This window comes from Schistocerca piceifrons, chromosome 11, assembly GCF_021461385.2.
Source record: "Schistocerca piceifrons isolate TAMUIC-IGC-003096 chromosome 11, iqSchPice1.1, whole genome shotgun sequence".
In the NCBI taxonomy this organism is placed as follows: Eukaryota; Metazoa; Arthropoda; class Insecta; order Orthoptera; family Acrididae; genus Schistocerca; species Schistocerca piceifrons.
In genome coordinates, this window is record NC_060148.1 from 113804489 (window position 1) to 113825153 (window position 20665).

A 20665-nucleotide genomic window follows, 5' to 3' on the forward strand; every position below is an offset into this window, starting at 1 on the left:
GGAAATGCTTCCAAGGAGGGCGATGACCAGTGGCGTTTGCGCAGCAGCAGTCAGCACTTTGACAGATCAACGATGGGAAATGCTTCCAAGGAGGCCGATGACCAGTGGAGTTTGCGCAGCAGCAGTCAGCACTTTGACAGATCAACGATGGGAAATGCTTCCAAGGAGGCCGATGACCAGTGGAGTTTGCGCAGCAGCAGTCAGCGCTTTGACAGATCAACGATGGGAAATGCTTCCAAGGAGGGCGATGACCAGTGGCGTTTGCGCAGCAGCAGTCAGCACTTTGACAGATCAACGATGGGAAATGCTTCCAAGGAGGGCGATGACCAGTGGAGTTTGCGCAGCAGCAGTCAGCACTTTGACAGATCAACGATGGGAAATGCTTCCAAGGAGGCCGATGACCAGTGGAGTTTGCGCAGCAGCAGTCAGCGCTTTGACAGATCAACGATGGGAAATGCTTCCAAGGAGGGCGATGAACCAGTGGAGTTTGCGCAGCAGCAGTCAGCACTTTGACAGATCAACGATGGGAAATGCTTCCAAGGAGGCCGATGACCAGTGAAGTTTGCGCAGCAGCTGTCAGCGCTTTGACAGATCAACGATGGGAAATGCTTCCAAGGAGGGCGATGACCAGTGGCGTTTGCGCAGCAGCAGTCAGCACTTTGACAGATCAACGATGGGAAATGCTTCCAAGGAGGCCGATGACCAGTGGAGTTTGCGCAGCAGCAGTCAGCGCTTTGACAGATCAACGATGGGAAATGCTTCCAAGGAGGGCGATGACCAGTGGAGTTTGCGCAGCAGCAGTCAGCACTTTGACAGATCAACGATGGGAAATGCTTCCAAGGAGGGCGATGACCAGTGGAGTTTGCGCAGCAGCAGTCAGCGCTTTGACAGATCAACGATGGGAAATGCTTCCAAGGAGGGCGATGACCAGTGGAGTTTGCGCAGCAGCAGTCAGCACTTTGACAGGTCAACGATGGGAAATGCTTCCAAGGAGGCCGATGACCAGTGGAGTTTGCGCAGCAGCAGTCAGCACTTTGACAGATCAACGATGGGAAATGCTTCCAAGGAGGCCGATGACCAGTGGAGTTTGCGCAGCAGCAGTCAGCGCTTTGACAGATCAACGATGGGAAATGCTTCCAAGGAGGGCGATGACCAGTGGCGTTTGCGCAGCAGCAGTCAGCACTTTGACAGATCAACGATGGGAAATGCTTCCAAGGAGGGCGATGACCAGTGGAGTTTGCGCAGCAGCAGTCAGCACTTTGACAGATCAACGATGGGAAATGCTTCCAAGGAGGCCGATGACCAGTGGAGTTTGCGCAGCAGCAGTCAGCGCTTTGACAGATCAACGATGGGAAATGCTTCCAAGGAGGGCGATGACCAGTGGCGTTTGCGCAGCACCAGTCAGCACTTTGACAGATCAACGATGGGAAATGCTTCCAAGGAGGGCGATGACCAGCGCTGTTTGCACATGAGCAGTCAATGCTCCAGGAACTGCCAGCATACTGAACTGACACACGTGACGTATCTGGCGTACTCAGTGCAATGGCCGACCACGCCAGCATAGAGGCAAAACAACGATAGGCCGCTCATGTGCCGACATTGGTCACATGACTGCCCAACATGGGAAGCATAAATTAACGACCGAAGGGTCAGTTGTCACTCTAGAAACTTCGCGACATTGGCGAAGACACCGAAGAAGTACCTCTGACAAACAGGCGTGATGGGGTCCTTCGAGGGGAGAAACAAGAGGCATATAAATGTTGCCTGGACGGATGGACTGGTGGTTAGTCAGCGGACAGACTTCGCTGCAACGTCGGAACCACTACGTTTCTCGATAGAACGAGATGTTAGCACCACGCCAATGGTTCAATGCAGAAGATGCCAACCTAAATTTTACTAGAAAGAGGTTCGTGCGGTACTTACGCAGGTGTCTGGTGAGGATGAAGGGACTGCGGCCTCACCAAATGTGAACCTAGAGGTTGAAGAACTCAGCCAAAAGACGCCCAAACTAGGGGGTTTCTGGTTCCTGTATTGCATACACCTACGTATTTCTATGAAATGACTGATTCCAAATGAGACTCAGTGGTATGGTAGTTGTAGGACAACTATTATCTGCTTCTATTTGAACTACACAATTTTACATTTGCAAACAATTAAAGGAAGTTGCCAATCTGTACGGCAGTTTCACTCGCGAGTGGCTGCGCCAATGTATAAAGTCAGCCAACCCCAGATAACTCTGTATTGTACAATCCTCTGCAGAATAAATAAAAAACTTGCATTATTATTACAAAATTCAGAGTCGTATGTACACTACTGGCCATTAAAATTGCTACACCAAGAAGAATTGCATTGGACAGTATATTATACTAAAACTGACATGTGATTACATTTCCACGCAATTTGGGTGCATAGATCCTGAGAAATCAGTACCCAGAACAACCACCTCTGGCCGTAATAACGGCCTTGATACGCCTGGGCATTGAGTCAATAAGAGCTTGGTTGGCGTGTACAGGTACAGCTGCCCATGCAGCTTCAACACGATACCACAGTTCATCAAGGGTAGTGACTGGCGTATTGTGACGAGCCAGTTGCTCGGCCACCATTGATCACACGTTTTCAATTGGTGAGAAATGTGGAGAATGTGCTCGCCACGGCAGCAGTCAAACATTTTGTGTATCCAGAAAGGCCCATACAGGACCTGCGACATGCGATCGTGCATTATCCTGCTGAAATGTAGGGTTTCGCAGGGATCGAATGAAGGGTAGAGCCACGCGTCGTAACACATCTGAAATGTAACGTCCACTGTTCAAAGTGCCGTCAATGCGAACGAGAGGTGACCGAGACGTGTAACCAGTGGCACCCCATACCATCACACCGGGTGATACGCCAGTATGCCAATGACGAACACACGCTTCCAATGTGCGTTCACTGCGATGTCGCCAATCGCCTATGCGACCATCGTGATGCTGTAAACAGAACCTGAATTCATCCGAAAAAATGACATTTTGCCATTCGTGCACCAAGGTTCGTCGTCGAGTACACCATCGCAGGCGCTCCTGTCTGTGATGCAGCATCAAGGGTAACCGCAGCCATGGTCTCCGAGCTGATAGTCGATGCTGCTGCAAACGTCGTCGAACTGTTCGTGCAGATGGTTGTTGTCTTGATAACATCCTCATCTGTTGACTCACGCCGCTTTCACACTATACGGTTTTGACCGTACGGCAAAAAGCCGTACGAGTTTTAGCCGTGCCTGTGTTGCTTTCACATTACACGGCTTTTTGACGTGACCAGTTGTTGGTGTCTATTCAGTTTGCTTAATGTGTGTATCAAGATGAACCGTAAACGAGTTGTTGCTTTGTGGTTGCTTCATCGTCGCCGCAAAAGAAAAGGTCGTCTTTTGTGGGTACACCCCATTAACCAGAGAAGAGACGAAGTGGGTTTATTTTATACACTCTTTGAAGATTTGAGGAACGACGGAAATAAATTCTTTAACTATTTCCGAATGTCTATTACCTCGTTTGACGAATTACATAGAAAACTAAAGGATGTGTTACAACGACAAAACACACAATTCCGCAATTGCATCCAACCTGTTCAAATGCTGGCTATCACGTTAAGGTAATTTAATACATAAAAACTAGTTCTGTTTATTTACTTATTTATTTGTGTTTTACATTTTTATTACGCTCAGATTATGAAGTAGAAAAGTCAATATCAATATCAGCAGTTGAAACCAAAGAGTTTGTAGCAGGACTGACTGTACTGTCACTTTGTGGCGACAGGCTCTCTGCAAAAACGTTGTAGAACTGCGTTGTTGATGGTGGGCCTTCATGGCTACTTGTGGAAGGCGAAGGGTATGGTGGTGGCACTTTATTAATTCGTTGATAAGAACTGCGACCTTGAGAAGTCTGTAATGGTTGTTCGAGAAAAGTAGTTGGGTTTGGTGCAGCTGGAGGAGGACGAATCTGATGCGTATGGTAAGAGGATATTGGAGCAGCATTTTCCATAGGTGAATAAGAATAAGCTTGAAATCTATTATTATAGGGCATGGGAGGTGTGTAATGGGTAAATGGAGGAGGTTGAGCTGTCAATATATTTCTCCTTTCATATATATTTTCTATAACTTTGAGGACTCCCATCTGAAACTGAAGATAATCCTGTTCATCAAATTTTTCCAGATGAGGCTTCAGACTAAGTAAAAATGACATTTTGCTGCAAGGTTTGTCTTCTTCCAGAGCTCGTAATATTTTCATTTCGATTGCATCAGGTTTTCTATGTTTTCTGTTTGTATGGCACTCGCTTTTGGATGTTTGTTGTGTGGGTGCTGTATCAAATGGCCCAGAAACATTCTCAGTATTTTCGACGGAGCCCTGCGTTTCTATATCTTCTTCCAGTCTGGCGGTGCGTTCCGATTGAAAACTGTCCTCCGTCTCTCGAGCATCATACAGCTTTTTTAGAAACTGCAGCTGATCAGAATATACATACTTTTTCATTTTCTTTGCTGCTGAGCCACTTTTTTTCGCAGCTTGAATTTTTATGTTTGACTTCACAAAGGAGTCTCGTAGATTGGTCCACCTCCGTATTACTTCTATACCTACATCAAAAGAAAACAAAACTGTATGAAAACATTTTAATTTTGTATAGAAAAAAGCAAAACTGTAACAAAAAATGTCCACTGCAAACTAAATGTCACTGATTTTTTTTCGTTTTGTTCAGGTATCTGGCAAGCGGTTGTTCCTTCACTGACTTACATTTCCAGTACAGAATTGGGATTTCTACAGCAAGTAAAGTGGTTAATGATGTATGCACAGCAATTTGGTCATCACTGCGGGAAGAATGTATACAAAGACCGACCAAAGAGGTATGGGAATCAATAGCGGCTGGATTTGAACGTACTGCTAATTTCCCCCACTGCTTAGGAGCGGTGGATGGAAAACATATCCGTCTTACTGCCCCATTTAATAGCGGATCAATGTACTTCAATTACAAAGAATACTTTTCTGTGGTTCTGATGGCTGTAGCGGATTCCAACTACAGGTTCATTTATGTCGACGTAGGAAGTTATGGCAAAGACTGTGACTCTTCAGTGTTCAGACGGTCCAGTTTATGGAAGTCAATAGAAAGTAATTCCCTGGAATTTCCAGACGTCCAATGTCTGCCTGGTACGGAAGGTCCAAAAGTACCCTACTTCTTCGTGGGAGACGCAGCATTTGGCCTACACACGCATTTGCTCCGGCCTTTTGGGGGAACAAACTTGACAGTTGAGAAACGTGTATTTAATTACCGTTTGTGCAGAGCAAGGAGGTATGTGGAATGTGCTTTTGGCATCCTCACCAATAAGTGGCGGTTGTTTCACCGACCTTTAAATGTTCATCCAGATTTTGCAGTAAAAATGGTTAAAGCTTGCATTGTTTTACACAATTTTGTACGTCAGAGAGATGGATTTATAATTGAAGACACCACATCCTTCACTGGTTTGGAAGACTTAGCCCAAGATGCCAACATAAGAGGAGGACTGACAGCCAACGCCATAAGGAACACTCTTTGTAAATATTTTATGACAAATGCTGGAAGCGTGTCATGGCAGATGTCAAAGATATAAATTAACAAGCCTTTTCCTTTTTGTAGATTGTTTGTGAAAGCCTGCGACTGTATAGTAAATAGTTTTCTTTATAAATAAATTACTGCTACCACTCACGTTTTTAATCGTTTTGTTTATATTTTGTACGACGCGTTTCGGGAAATAATTCCGATCTTCAAGTGCGTTTTTTTCTCTAAGTTTTCATTATGTGTAGTGTTTTTTTATTTGTGAGGTCTTGTGCGTGTTTCTCTTATAAATTACAGTAAAGAAAACAGAATGCAAGACCTGACACATAAAAAGACACCACACATGATGAAAACTTAGAGAAAAACGCACTTAAGGATGGGAATTATTTCCCGAAACGCGTCGTGCAAAATATAAACAAAACAAAAAAAACGTGACTGGTAGCAGTAATTTACTTATAAACAAACGATTTACTTTTAGAATAAAATTTATAACGTTAAATAAAAACTGTTTAAAACGTATTAAATGTAATATTAATATATTAAATAAATACTTACCAAACGCATTTTTATCTTTGTCTTCCATCTCATCAAAATCTTGCTTCAGTGCTACGCAAACTTCCCGCCAAGCATTCTTTGTAGCAATACGATCTCTATACGCATCTAGAGTTTTGTCCCACAGAACAGGTCTTACTTCCACCAAGGTTATCAAAAGTTCAGTATCAATTTCATCCATTCTTCTACACTTTTCAGTAAACAAGAATAAACACAAATGAATAAAACGACACTACAACGAACTAGTCGACGCCGTACGGCTCAAAACCGTCCAGTGTGAAAGCATGCACTTAGTCACGTAGGCCACTGTTGTCGAACTTGCCGTACGGCGACCGTCTGTTGTAGTGGCAAGACACGGCTGCAGCACGGCACGGCAGCGGCATTTTGCCGTCGCCGTATAATGTGAAAGGCGCCATACATTTCTTCACACCTACAGCCGTACGGCTTTTTGCCGTACGGTCAAAACCGTATAGTGTGAAAGCGGCGTCAGGGATCGACACGTGGCTGCACCATCCGTTACAGCCGTGCGGGTAAGATGCCTGTCATCTCGACTGTTAGTGATACGAGGCCGTTGGGATCCAGCACGGCCTTCCGTATTACCCTCCTGAACCCACCGATTCCATATTCTGCTAACAGTCATTGGATCTCGACCAACGCGAGCAGCAATGTCGCGATACGATAAACCGATTTCGCGTTAGGCTACAATCCGACCTTTATCACAGTCGGAAACGTGATGGTACGCATTTCTCTTCCCCAACACCCACACACACGCATTTCTCCTCCTTATATGAGCATCACAAGAACATTTCACCAGGCAACGCCGGTCGACTGCTGTTTGTGTGTGAGAAATCGGTTGGAAACTTTCCTCATATGTGAACACGTTGTAGGCGCCAGCCTTGTGTGAATGCTCTGAAAAGCTAATCATTTGCATATCACGGCATCTTCTTCCTGTCGGTTAAATTTCGCGTCTGTAGCACTTCATCTTGTTGGTGTAGCAATTTTAACGCCCAGTAGTGTAGCAGGTAATGTGGAGCTTTACTATTATCTGGTGATGCAGGGTATTGACTCTATAATTGCTTCTTTCGAAAGAGTAATTAATTTAGCCACTGACGGCGTTTACTGCTCACATTTGAACTTATTTACAACTAACAACGACATCAAGCTACAGCTGGTGTCATCTCAAGTGACACTGTACTTTTATTGATTCTTGATAGTACGGATGGGAAATAGGGATATGAATTCAATTTTAGTAAGGCAATCAGTCTCGATTGCAAAATGTTTTATTGGTGGTTACCGCTTTCAATGTTTGACTGTCAGCGTCAGACCATTCACTGACTCCTGTAGCGATATGCAGAGACAGAGACCGAGAGAGACATCCGCCACAAGGCACATTCATTTACTGCTCGGTGGAAAGAGTCAACAGAAGAGGTGGCGGCAGAAGGCATTAGCGTGCTGCCTCCTTGGGTCTCACTAATGTCTGCATATTGGCAGATATGGTTCAAATGGCTCTGAGCACTATGCGACTTAACTTCTGAGGTCATCAGTCGCCTAGAACTGAGAACTAATTAAACCTATCAAACCTAAGGATATCACACACATCCTTGCCCGAGGCACGATTCGAGCCTGCGACCGTAGCGGTCGCTCGGCTCCAGACTGTAGCGCCTAGAACCGCACGGCCACATCGGCTGGCTATTGGCAGATAGTCAGCCTCGGAAAACAGGAATAGTGGGTGACAGCACTGGGAAAAAATTTAAGGACACGAGGGGAGGAGTAGGTGTACAGTTAGTAGATATGACATCGAGTCGTGTACATACCTCGGTACAGAGCAGGAGTCGGTACAGTCGGCAGCGATCCGGCAGTGGAGCTTGTTGCGGAGTTTCCAGCATTGGTCCGACGTGAGGTTGCGGAGCTGCGCCAGGGCACCGGCGCACCCCTCCCCCTCCTCCCCCCCACCTGCTGGCGGCGACATTCCGGAGTCCCAGATGCGGTCTGCTAGGCGGACCACAGCTGACCACGCGCTGGGCGGCTGGTGCCGGTTCCCGCACCTCACGGCCACCCGGAACCGACCTGAAAAACTCTCTCCAGTCACCTCTAGGTCGGCACTCTGACTACTCACACGAGCTTCTGTTGAGTTGTCCGACCCCATGAGGCACGATACCTGGGAGTAGTCGTCGATGAGAGGTGGAATTATACATCACACATTGACACCGTTACACAAAGATCATTAGGAACGCTCAACAATCTAATAACGATTGGACACAAACGATTCCACCTGCCACCAGAACTAATAAAATTATACCATAATAGCATTTTGACATCAATCGTAGGCCATGGGTCAGAAGTCTGGGCCCACACGCTCACGAGGGTCATGCCTGCCATGGCTGTAAGAAGAGTGCAGCGAAATCTACATCTACATCTACATGATTACTCTGCAACGCACATTTATGTGCTTGGCAGAGAGTTCATCGAACCAGAATCATGCTATCTCTCTACCATTCCACTCCCGAACACCGCGCGGGTAAAACGAACACCTAAAACTTTCTGTTCGAGCTCTGATTTCTCTTATTTTATTTTGATGATCATTCCTACCTATGTAGGTTGGGCTCAACAAAATATTTTCACATTCGGAAGAGAAAGTTGGCGACTCGCCGCAACGAAAAACGTCTCTGCTTTAATGACTTCCATCCCAACTCGCGTATCATATCTGCCACACTCTCTCCCCTATTACGTGATAATACAAAACGAGCTGCCCTTTTTTGCATCCTTTCGATGTCCTCCGTCAATCCCACCTGGTAAGGATCTCACACTGCGCAGCAATATTCTAACACAGGACGAACGAGTGTAGTGTAAGCTGTCTCTTTAGTGGACTTGATGCGTCTTCTAAGTGTCCTACCAATGAAACGCAACCTTTGGCTCACCTTCCCCACAGTATTATCTATGTGGTCTTTCCAATTGAAGCTGTTGGTAATTTTAACACCCAGGTACTTAGTTGAATTGACAGCCTTGTGAATTGTACTACTTATCGAGTAATCGAATTCCAACGGATTTCTTTTGGAACTCGTGTGGATCACCTCACACTTTTCGTTATTTAGCGTCAACTGCCACCTGCCACACCATACAGTAATCTTTTCTAAATCGCTTTGCAACTGATACTGGTCTTCGGATGACCTTACTAGACAGTAAATTACAGCATCATCTGCGAACAACCTAAGAGAACTGCTCAGATTGTCATCCACGTAATTTATATAGATCCGGAACAGCAGAGGTCCCAGGACGCTTCCCTGGGGAACACCTGATATCACTTCAGTTTTACTCGATGATTTGCCGTCTAGTACTACGAATTGCGACCATCCTGACAGGAAATCACGAATCCAGTCGCACAACTGAGACGATACCCCATAGACCCGCAGCTTGATTAGAAGTCGCTTGAGGGGAACGGTGTCAAAAGCTTTCCGGAAATCTAGAAATACGGAATCAAGCTTGAGATCCCCTGCCGATAGCGGCCACTACTTCGTGCGAATAAAGAGCTAGGTTCGTTGCACAAGAACGATGTTTTGTGAAACCATGCTGATTACCTATCAATAGATCGTTCCCTTCGAGGTGATTCATAATGTTTGAATACAGTATATGCTCCAAAACCCTACTGCAAACCGACGTCAATGATATGAGTCTGTAGTTCGATGGATTACTCCTACTACCCTTGTTAAACATTGGTGCGACCTGCGCATTTTTCCAATCTGTAGGTACAGATCTATCGGTGAGCGAGCGGTTGTATATGATTGCTAAGTAGGCAGCGTAATCTGAAAGGAACCTAATCGGTATACAACCTGGACCTGAAGACTTGCCCATATCAAGCGATTTGATTTGCTTCGCAGCCCCTAAGGTATCTACTCCTGAGATCAGTAGGGGCATAGAGAACAACTCCGGGGCGAGCGCTAACGGTACTAATGAGGCTCTGTCCGCTCGATATAAATATCAGAGAACAAGCGACGTGGTACTGGGTCAAAAAGGGAAACAGGGATAAGATAATCTAACAAATTGGGATTCACGTGGGAAACAAAATGGAAATCAAACGCAGGGGGGAAGAGCTCTGGCAAGAACAGTGGGGCAAGGAATAAACCGGTCGCAGAACAGATGAACTACTGCCCAATATCAGGGAGCGGCTGCAATTGAAATATTTCAAACCTTCAAGAGGACTGCTGCACTTTTAACGGGTCATTGACCATACCCGGCATACCTATGCCAGTTCGGGAAGCGGGCTACACCAGCGTGTGACTGTGGGGTCGCATCAGGCACCCCAGAACATGTGGTGTATGAGTGCCACCTCTTCGACGACGTAGCGCGACAATTACATCAGTTTCCCAACCATGACACGTACCACCTCCTCAGGCATGAGGACCACCACTCAATCTTGAACAAATTGGCAAACGAGACCTCACACAGGAGACCTCATACAGGAATTCCTAAGGAACAACAATTAAGACTTCACATTACTACCGACTTGACTCCGTGCAGTTGTCCCGTTCCGCCGAGGCGTGGACATGGCCAGCCGCTTCACGGCTGGAATCCGCCATGTCTGGGTTAGGGGGAGGGTGCGCCTTTCTTACCGATTCAGACACTCACCAAATTCGACACTAGGTTAAATATTAGGTTAGATGTAGGATAAGCTAGGATAGCAACACTAGTACAGTACTACAGCGATCAACAACTCTGGGCCAGCCCGGAGCCAGGGGCATCTTCACCGGGATTTGCTCGGTGAACAGGGCCAACAATGCGGGTTTATACAACGCTGGCACACCTGTAACGCTGCAGGTGGAAGTAGATTAGCATAAGTAGGAATAATGTAACATAATCTAAACATAACAGTAGTGCCCATAGTGTGAGCAGAAGAGCTAACCATAGAATAAGCTGTAGTAATAACACTTGAATTGTATCAATTAGGACCGACTAACTGTTTAAGGTGGTGGGTTGTTTATGTATCATATATATTGAAGAATAAAGATTTTAAAAAATCCACACCATTACTAGGTGCCAGTGAAAGTGACACGCAAAGAGAGCAGCAGCAACGCTAGCGTGACATACTGTGAGGTGTGCTGCACACTCTTACAAGCAAATGGTCAGCAAGTCAGCTGACTGTCAGCACGGCGGCCACAACTGCGGCTCCCCCTGATGAGGAAGCGAGCAGAGCTGCGCCGACAGTACAGCACTTGATATTGGACAGTGTGCCGCCATCCTATATGAGCCCTCGTTCTGACTGCTAAGGACGACCCGTGCAGCGAAACACCGAGCAGCGTGGAGGGTGCAGCATTCTAGGTTCTCATTCTCGCCCATTTAATGGGCAGCCACTTGATGTACAATACGTAATCGGCTACACGGATCGCAGCTGTAACATTTTTGAGTCATCGTGACGGTTCGCTAGCGCTCTTTCAGACATCGTTTCCACAAAATAATTCGAGGTCAAATGTCACCAATGCTGTTTTGCCCCAGCGTGATGGTGTGCCCGAAAGAGGTGCTACCACAGGAAGCTGGAATGTACCTGGCTAGCTGCAGAGTCTAAAAATAATAGTTAAGTGTAACTCTTCAGGCTTTCCCGGCGAGATCGTGATATGTGGAATAACTGGGTCTACTGCCGGATGTTTGTGTCGCTCTGGCACAATATTTCGGCCTCGTAACTCGTTGCCTTCTTCAGGTGCTACCTGACACTGCCGTATTGGAGGATCTTGTCCAGTATTTATGCCCAGAGGGCGCTGGGCGCTCTGTTTGCCGTCCGCGCCCGCATGGCGCTGCTTGTAAGGTGTTGTCTCTTCCCCGGTGCTCCCTCGGACGTCCGCGCCCGGCTTGGTCGCCATCTGTGGTAGCTCTCTGAGGCCCGTCCTGTGTCGAGCGTTCCGTTCGCGGTCCACGCCCGACTGGCGCTGCTCCTGAGGTGTCGGCACTTCCCTGGTGCTCCGACGCTCGTCCGCGCCCCGCTCGTCCATCTGTGGTCGTGGCGGCTGTCAGAGGCTCTTCCCACGACAGGAGCTGCGTTCGCGGTCCGCGCCGGTTGGCGCTGCTCCTACGGTGTCACAACTTCTTGAGGAGTTTCTTGGTTCCTTTCGCTGGGCCCTGAGAAGCTCCAGGGCCGGACTTTTTACACGCCGAGCTGAGCTGGTAACCGCCGTCTCGGTTTATCAGATTGTCTGTGACCTTGATCTCGATCGCCTCCTTTATGACACCCTCCCAAAATCAGAGCGACACCAGTATCTGGCAGTAGACCCGATTATTCCACATGTGAATAGTTAAGTGATTTGATTGGCGAGATGGGGAATGAGACTTATGCACCACTGCACATAAATCTTCGCAGAACGCTAGGGTAGCGATGGTCTTACGTTGGTGTCGGAGCTGACAGTGCGGGTATGGACAGGAAACTCCAGGCTGGACGACACTCAGCTGGACTGTAGGCGGCAGGGCGCTCCAGACGCCACCCCTCGCTGCAGCGGCAGCTGGTGGGAGCCTCTCCTGGTGACTCCAGAGCTCCAGTCCAGCCTGTGCCGCTAACGACGACTCCACATTAACCGTGCTCTCATCTCCTGGAGCGCCACACAGCCTGTCTCATCATAGTCTGCCTGCCAAAGATCGCGTCAGAGTCACAACAACTGCAGCCAGAAAACCTGGAATTCTCATTTATGTAACCGGCATACCACTCTTTCGCTGGGATGCGCCTCTGAGCTGTATTTTCCCCTTAGTTGTCGCCGTGCTTACCTAGGCTATCTCGTCAGGTAAGTAGCAGACGCGCTGCCATTCGTTGTTGTGTACAAGTCTGAGGTAATAGTTGTATTTTTGTTCCTTTGTACTTGTGTGAGAACGTTCAACGCCCAAGGAGCAGGGAGGAAATAAATGTAATAGCGAAGTATTCCTCGAACATTGAGATCATTTCAGAAATAATCGACTTAAATTGTAGATCGATATGGTAGTGCGGTTTAGAAACGGTTCCTCGCCCCAAGTGAAGCAGCAATGAAAGCACTGAGTGGCAGAGAGTGGCTCTGCACTAAAAAGTGCCGATCTGTTCTCACCTGCCAGTAGGTTTCAAAAAATGGATCTGAGCACTATGGGACTTAACTTCTAAGGTCATCAGTCCCCTAGAACTTACAACTACTTAAACGTAACCAACCTAAGGACATCAAACACATCCATGCCCGAGGCAGGATTCGAACCTGCGACGTAGCGGTCGCGCAGTTCCAGACTGTAGCGCCTAGAACCGCTCGGCCACCCCAGCCGGCCCAGTAGGTTTACGGGAGAGCTTCTGGACACCACGAAGGATAAAACCATAACTGGCGAGGGTGATTCAAGTCTTCTTGAGTAAATGCGTGAAAAACCTTCAGTGAGACTGCAGAAATAAGAAAAACAGAAGAAAGAGTAATGTCCCTGTAAAGAAACAGGTCCGCTTCGCAGAGGGGAGTCAAGATTATTTTACTTCGGCGATCAACTAATCTCGAAAGCAAGCACTCTGAAAGTTTCGTACCTGCCCCATAAGACTGGTTAATACTGATGACGCGTCTTGCACTCGGTGCTGCAAACGTACAAACTGTGGCTTCTGATGAGACTGCGGTCAGCTACTACTACAAGGTTCACTCCAAATGAAATGCACACTATTTTTCTAAAAATACAGTTTTCATTCTGCATGTATGAAAGTTTTACAGTGTTTAGATACATCCTTCCCGCTTGTTTTCAAATTAAGTTCAACTTGCTCCTCTGAGAGGCGCCGTCACAGCATGTCTTCAACATCGCTGCTACACTTGGCATTCGTCAGAAGCAACGTCCTGTCATAAAATTCCTGTGCTGTGAAAAGAAGACAGCGGCAAAGATGTAGAAAATGGAGATTCTGCTGTCGATTGCAGTATAGTTAGTCGGTGGGCAAGCGGGTTACGTGACGAAAGCGGGCACGGCAATATTGAGGACTGTCCTCGCAGCGGCAGGCCTCATGCTGCACACACTCCAGACAATGTGCAGAGAGTTAACGAATTGGTGAATGCTGACAGACGCATCACAGTGAACCCAATTGTCACGCTACGCTGGGATAGTGGAAGGAAGTGTTTGCAGAAAACTGAAAGTGTTGGCGTTAAAAAAGGTTTTTGCCAGGTGGGTTCCTAGGATGTTGACAGTGGCTCACAAAGAAACCAGAAAAACTGTATGTAGCGAACTTTTGGAACAGTACGAGAATGGTGGAGATGAATTTCTTGGGAGAATTGTGGCAGGTGATGAAACATGGCTCCATCATTTTTCACCAGAGACGAAGAGGCAATCAGTGGAGTGGCATCATGCAAATCCACCCAAGAAAAAAAATTCAAAACCACACCTTCTGCTGGAAAAGTTATGGCTACAGTGTTTTTCGATTCCGAAGGACTCTTACTTGTGGACATCATGTCAAGTGGAACCACCATAAATTCTGATGCAGATGTGACGACACTGAAGAAACTTCAAGCTCGACTGAGTCGTGTTCGACCACATCGGCAAAAGCAGGATGTTTTGCTGCTGCACGACAATGCACGCCCACATGTCAGTCAAGAAACCATGGAAGCGATCACAAAACTCGGATGGACAACACTGAAACACCCGTCTTATAGTCCTGACCTGGCTCCATGTAGCTATCATCTCTTTGGGAAACTGAAAGACTCTCTTCGTCGAACAAGGTTTGAAGATGATGACTCCTTTGTGCACGCTGCGAAACAGTGGCTCCAACAGGTTGGTCCAGAATTTTACCGTGCGGGTATACAGGCGCTGGTTCCAAGATGGTGTAAGGCAGTTGAGAGGGATGGAAATTATGTGGAGAAATGAAAATATTAAATTTCCTGGCAGATTAAAACTGTGTGCCGGACCGAGACTCGAACTCGGAACCTTTGCCTTTCGCGGGCAAGAGCTCTACCAACTGAGCTAGCAAAGCACGACTCACGCCCCCTCCTCACAGCTTTACTTCTGCCAGTATCTCGTCTCCTACCTTCCACACTTTACAGAAGCTCTCCTGCGAACTAGCACTCCGGAAAGAAAGGATACTGCGGAGACATGGCTTAGCCGCAGCCTGGGGGATGTTTCCAGAATGCGATTTTCACTCTGCAGCGGAGTGTGCGCTGATATGAAACTTCCTGGCAGATTAAAACGGTGTGTCGGACCGCGACTCGAACTCGGGACCTTTGCCTTTCACGGGCAGGTGCTCTACCAACTGAGCTACCCAAGCACGACTCTCGTCCTGTAAACTTTGGAAGGTAGGACACGAGATACTGGCAGAAGTAAAGCTGTGAGGACGGGGCGTGAGTCGTGGTTGGGAAGCTCAGTTGGTAGAGCACTTGCCCGCAAAAGGCAAAAGTCCCGAGTTCGAGTCTCGGTGCGGCACACAGTTTTAATCTGCCAGGAATTTCCATATCAGCGTACGCTCCGCTGCAGAGTGAAAATCTCATTATGAAAATATTGTTCCTAAAGGATGTATCTGCACACTGTAAAACTTTCAAACATGTAGAATAGGATTTTGAAAAAAATAGTGTGCATTTCTTTTGGAGTAACCCTTGTATCAACTGAAAAATCGGGATGCCATTCCGGTATGCCTATTGTAATTAACCACTGTGAACGTTCGATTAATACACACATGATGCCAAAAACGTAATTAACTCGTACGGAGGGAAGTCCACGCTCCTGATCCAACTTGGAGACCTCGGCCTAGTCGTGTCTGAGGACCGAGTGACTCACTTTGGGCGCTCCGTAACCTGCGATGTACTTTTGTATGATGGGTGTTTCACGTCCATTCTAGCGAGAGCTTATCCCTGTCAACTGCGTAGCGATACTTGAAGTTCCCTGTACTCAAATAATGCCACAGTTATGGCCAATGACTGAGGGAGTTTCCCTGACAATTTCTGTAACGAAAAAAAACTACTGCAAGTATCTTTAAGCGAAAGTGTATTTATGACCGACTGGCGCGCCTCCTCCAGGTACTCCCCGACATGTGTGGCTGGCTGGAGGCAGGGCGGCTGGCTCCCCACGCACTGCACGACTCTCGCCGCGGGCCGCTCGCGTTCTCCGACTCTCCGAACACACTCCCACCACAGTCCGAAACCTGTGCAAGTTAGGAAACACTTGAGGCCCTAGAAAAGAGCTGGTTGTGCAAATCACAAATGCACGTTACTAACAACCGCCCTTCGATTCTGCCTCGTGTGGAATTACTTTATCTACACTATTGGTCATTAAAATTCCTACGGCACGAAAATGATGTGCTACAGACGCAAAATTTAACCGACAGGAAGGAGACGCTGTGATATGCAAACGATTAGTTTTTCAGAGCATTCACACAAGGTTGGCGCCGGTGGCGACACCTACAACCAGCTGACATGAGGGAAGTTTCCAACCTACTTCTCATACACAAACAGCAGTTGACCAGCGTTGCCTGGTGGAACGCTGTTTTGATGCCTCGTGTCATGAGGAGAAATGTTTGCCATCACGTTTCCGACTTTGATAAGGGTCGAATTGTAGCCTATCGCGATTGCGGTATACCGTATCGCGACATTGCTGCTTGCGTGGGTCCAGATCCAATGACTGTTAGCAGAGTATGTAATAGGTGGGTTCAGGAGGGTAAGACGGAACGCCGTGCTGGGTCCCAACGGCCTCGTATCACTAACAGTCGAGATAACAGGCATCTTATCCGCAAGGCTGTAACGAATCGTGCAGCCACGTCTAGATTCCTGAGTCAACAGATGGGGACGTTTGCAAGACAACAACCATCTGCACGAACAGTTCGACGACGTTTGCAGCAGAACAGACTATCAGCTCGGAGACTGTGGCTGCGGTTACCCTTGACGCTGCATCACAGACAGGAGCGCCTGCGATGGTGTACTCGACGACGATCCTGGGTGTACGAATGGCAAAACGTCATTTTTTCGGATGAATCCACGTTCTGTTTACAGCATCATGATGGTCGCATCCGTGTTTGGCGACATCGCGGTGAACGCACATTGGAAGCGTGTATTCGTTGTCGCCATACTGGCGTATCACTTGGCGTGATGGTATGGGGTGCCATTGGTTACACGTCTCGGTCACCTCTCGTTCGCATTGACGGCACTTTGAACAGTGGACGTTACATTTGAGATGTGTTCCGACCCGTGGCTCTACCCTTCATTCAACCCCTGCGAATCCCTACATTTCAGCAGGATAACGCACCACCGCATGTTGCAGGTCCTGTATGGGACTTTCTGGATACAGAAAATCTTCGACTGCTGCCCTGACCAGGACAATCTCCAGATCTCTCATCAATTGAAAACGTCTGGTGAATGGTGGCGGAGTAACTGGCTCGTCAGAATACGCCAGTCACTACTCTTGATGAACTGTGATATCGTGTTGAAGCTACATGGGCAGCTGTACCTGTACACGCCATCCAAGCTCTGTTTGAGTCAATGTCCAGGCGTATCAAGGCCGTTATTACGGCCAGAGGTGGTTGTTCTGAGTACTGATTTCTCAGGATCTGCGCATGCGAAATGCGTGAAAATGTAATCACTTGTCAGTTCTAGTATAATATATTTGTCCAATAAATACCCGTTTATCATCTGCAATTCTTCTTGGTGCAGCAATTTTAATGACCAGTCGTGTAATAAAACCTGCACAAAGGCGGCCGGACCTGCTCTGCAAGGGGCCTCCCGGCCAATGACGCAAAACCCTCATTTCCATTTCCATTTCAGTCCTTGGAAAAAATAGAAATTGAACAACACCTTAGCTCAGCTTTGAAGCAAAATGCAGAAAGACAGAACAGCAACGTAAGGGAAAATCGCTAAGTTCTTTCCAGGGTAACTGGCTCTATTAACTTCTGCAGTGAGTCTCAACTTGCATTAGGTGTACGTAATGAAGCAGTAGAATCTAACAATCCTAGAATACTGAGAGAGCGTGTGAATTACTCTTCCGCTATAGGGCAGTTGTGAAAGAGCACATGAGAAATACTGCCAATGGTGTAGAAAAGAATGTACTGGTCGTTACGTTACATGTGTATCAGGACGAAAGCAATTCAGAAATAGCTAAGACAGATTTTGTGTCTGTGACAGCAGATGAAACTTCTAAATTTCTGTCGTTAGTAGTATTTTGCTTTCTGTTATTTACTGAAGAGCCGGTCGAAAGATTTTGGACATTTTTAAGGCAAGCGCATAACAATGCTTCCTCTTTGGCTGATTGAATTAAAGATGTACTAGCCGAAGTTGTGCAAGAAACGAATAGTAAACGTAAAATCTCAAATTTATAATGGCGCCTGCAACATGCGTGGCCATCGTACTGAATTCCAACCAACTGTAAGAGAAGAGCATAATTTCGTGTATTATGTGCACTGTTATGAGCACCTGCTGAACATTCTTGTCCAAGCGACAACTCGAAACAAACAAATAAAACTCTTTTTCAGGACTACTGAAGAGGTAACAACAGCTGTCTGTCATCACCTCGAAAGTGGCTGTTCCAAGTGCAACAGTGAAACGAAGAATCCCTCGCGTATCTACCACAAGACGGAACTTTAAGTGGAGAGAACTCTTCACAGTTCACGAACATAAAGAGGCCATTCTAGAAATGATAAACACACTGAAGATACCATCAACCAGACGAAAATTATGAATCAAACATATGGTCTAAACTTAAAACTCCAACACCCAAATTTTTCCTTTGGGTTAGAGGTATTTTCTAAAATACAGTAACTAGGTGACAATCCCAGCAATGTACAAGTATTCATTTGGCAATTTTCTGATAGAAATAAAAACAAAAATGAACTGTCTTTTTCTGTAATATCGAAAAAATTGCATTTACATGTATTCGTGAAAACACTTTTGAAATTATGCAGTGGTCGTACGAAATAATATGCATAATTTCCAGATGTGTAAGCACAGCTTATTGTCATGTCTAGACCGCGATATTGTAAGCGTCTCTATGGACGGATAATGTTTTAGCCTACAGCCATTTGCACTTCGCAGCTGGAAGCTCTAAGTGGACTCGACTGAATAAGTGTCTTAGTACTAAAGAATAAATATATTAGAACGTCATACATGATGCGGCATTTCTTCACGCATCGCAGTGTGCATGACGCGGTACATGCTGATCTATGACCTTACAATGATATGACTTCGTAGGTACATTCAGTGGCGTATGTCGGTACTGAGTACAGAATGTGCTGCGAACAGAGGTAGTGGGGAAGAAGCAATAAATTTAAACGTCATGCACGATGAGGCAGTTCGTCGTGCATCTAATTGTTTATGACGTCATATGACCTGAACTATGGTATGAATAACCATCGTAGTTATTACCTCCACAGAAATTGAATGCTGACAGTAAGAGATATTTGTAGCAAGTTTGGTTGAAATCGTTACAGGACGGCGTGTAGAACATCCACACAGACACACACGCATACATATATCCATTTCCGTAATATGTACGGTTGCCCTATGTGGATATCTAGTACAGCCAATTTCAAAAACCTACCACTGATTGCGTGTCAATAAAGCAAGCAGCAGCACAATTTGAAAACGAAATTTTGAAAATTAGAGACGTTGTTGATGATACTACAGAGTAATCAGAGGTTTGAATTCTGCAGCCGCTTGCTGGCGTCTAATTTACTTAATCGGTATTTTTTTGTTTCAGTGAAAAATGAATGTCCTGAAAAAATCCTTTCTGCTGTCGCGCAGTCCTATCCATTTTTAAAGTAAAGCTAAGTTAAAAACGTAACTAAAAATCATTTATTCTCAAAATAATTTTCAAGAAATGAATAGCGGAGTGGCCCCTATAAAGTTTTTCATCGAAAATAACCTGCAAGAACCTTTCGACGACATGAATGTGCCGAAATTAGCGGCTGCTAGCCCATGAGAACGTGTGAAGCTGAGAGGTGTCGCGGATCAAACAGTTTGTTAAAAGTATCGCAGATGAAGATGGCCTGTCTGCTATTGCCATGCTTCTGAAAAAAAAAAAAAAAAAAATTGTTCAGAGTTTTGGAGATTTCGACAACAGAGTCATAGATCAATCACGAAAAGCGAAACGAGGATTGACCTTAGGATTGACCTTTCCTACACGTCTATAGCCGATTAAACCCCACGAACGTCGTCAGGCCTATTGTAAGGTAATTTTAGAGCTACAGAAATATTTTAAATAATTTAGAAAATTAAATTATTCAAAAAGATAAGCTGTACAGTGCAGTAAAGGGAGTCAACTTCACTGTGCTTGCGCAACGATCGAAGTTTGTGCCTACTTCGTATTTCATTCTCTTTCTCATCAATGTATCGCTGTACATTAAATAGTTAAGAGCCGTTCGATATCGCTATATTCATTCTGAATTGTTTGGTATTGTAATATCAGTCTGCATAATTATGTAAAATACGTAACTACAGAAAATACGTAAAGCCTGCGATTATGATGAGGTGCGACAAAACTTCTGCTTTGATCTGCTTTGGTTTCACAGAATCTACTCATTGTATTTGGCAACATGTTACTTCCATCAATTCTCACACATATGGAAAACGTTTTTGGCTTAATTAAGAAATGTAAACCACTCCGTCTATCGGCCACAAGTGGCCCATCGGGACCATCCGACCGC